This window comes from Vigna radiata, chromosome 7 (genome assembly GCF_000741045.1).
Source record: "Vigna radiata var. radiata cultivar VC1973A chromosome 7, Vradiata_ver6, whole genome shotgun sequence".
Lineage (NCBI taxonomy): Eukaryota > Viridiplantae > Streptophyta > Magnoliopsida > Fabales > Fabaceae > Vigna > Vigna radiata.
In genome coordinates, this window is record NC_028357.1 from 7212335 (window position 1) to 7214329 (window position 1995).

Sequence of the window (1995 nt, forward strand, 5' to 3'; positions counted from 1 at the left end):
ATCACAAGTCACACTTGAATAATCAATTATCACTTCAAATAATCGATTATCACTTTTTGAAATTTCTATAACGGACTTGAATAATCGATTATCACTTACAATAATCGATTATTCATGGCAGTTGGGAGCTGACCTTTGGCATTCAGTGTGCTTGGCTATATAATTGGTTTTTGAAAGCTTCAGAACAAAACTTTTGGGTAAACTGAGAAAGCTTAGAACACTGAGTAGTCAGAGGAACGTTCTTGAGAGCTTTTGTTTACTTTGTTCCCTTGCCTGGTCTTGTGAAAGGAGAGGCTTACGTATCGTGTGTCGATAGTCGAAGTGGATTCTCTTCAAGTTGGCAAGGTTCTCTGCCTGGTCTTGTGAAAAGAGAAGCTCGTGAATCGTTTGTCGATTGCCGGAGCAGTTCTCCTCAAGTTGGTAGAGTGGTTCTTTTCATTCTATTTCTGTACTTTTCATTGTAATCTGTTAAATCCTTTTTAGTGGAACTGTTAATCACTCTTTGTAGTGATTAAGACTGGACGTAGATTCTGTTGAATCGAACCAGTATAAAAATCCTTGTGTGCTTTTCTTATGCCCTATACTCATTTTACTTTAACGCACATCAACTTCTTGGTTAATTTTCTGAAAGAAAATTGTTTTTTATAAAAAAGGCTAAAATCGTTTCAACTGTGACCTAATACGCTTTACGCTCTCTGTGTTTTAATCCGCTGCGCTAAACTCTTTTAAAAATTACCCCCTACGATACCAACAAAGGGGCGCCCAGGCTTGGACAACTTTTTTCTACATTTAACACGCTTTATTTTTTGTTCTTGTTCTTTCTAACATAGGGTTTTCTATATTGTTTAATGTTTGTTTTATATTCTTTTATTCCACGAGGCTTCCTATTGTGTGGTTACCTGTTCTTTCTAACTTATGGTTTTCTATCGTAGAGTTTAATGTTTGTTTTATATTCTTCTATTCTATAAGACTTCTTCATTTCATGTTGTTTAATTAAATTTCAAAACCAAGGTTTCTATAGATAGGCTTGTCTTGTCTTAACAAGCATGACACATGACACATTCTTTTCACATGATTTAGATGTTTAGCATAAGGAAAAATCCTATATTAATTATGCTTTTATACAAGCCTTAAACAAACCTACCTATTTGGCCAAAATATATGGCCTAAAGAAACCTACACTACTTAGCCGAAATGCATGGCCTAAAGAAACCTACATCACTCTTCAACCTCCATGATGGCTTAAGAGAAAGGGCTTGCTTCACCTTGCATAGATGACTCTAAGTTATTCTTGAAAGTGCTTAGGTCATGGCTAGGAGTATGCCATCATATTGCCCTACAACTTAAGCAAGATTGTTCAAAAACCCTACACTACTTGGCCCTTAATACAAGGCCTAAAATGAAATCTTACACTACTTGACCCTTAATATAAGGTCTATATAATCCTAATCTACTAGAGGTGCTCCATGATGACCTAAGAAAAATGGCTTTACTTCACCTTGTATAGATGACTCTAACTCTTCTTAAATGTGCTTGGATAATAATTAGGAATATGACATCATCATCTTGTTGGGAAAATCTCCCTTGCACACTCATAACGTAACCCACACAAATAATTTTACTCTTCAATCCATTGTGGGTTATTTTCATTAAACTTTGACAACCTTTAAATAGGTGCAAATTGGGCCTTGGGCCAATTACAAATAATAAAAACTGACCATAAAATATCAACTTACCTAAAAATAAAATCTCCTTATTCTATCATAAAATAATATTCTAATTAACAAACACAAAATCATAACTACCCATTCCTATTTTATCTCTATCAAAATCAAACCAAATATTACTATACCTAAACCTAATAAAATAATAAATCTTTAAAATTTAAGTTTATCCCAACAAACTCCCCCATAAACTTAAATTCTTCTCTCTTCATTCTTCTCTCTTCATATGCTTGCCTGTACGCGTTACCATTGCCTGTACGCGTTACCATTG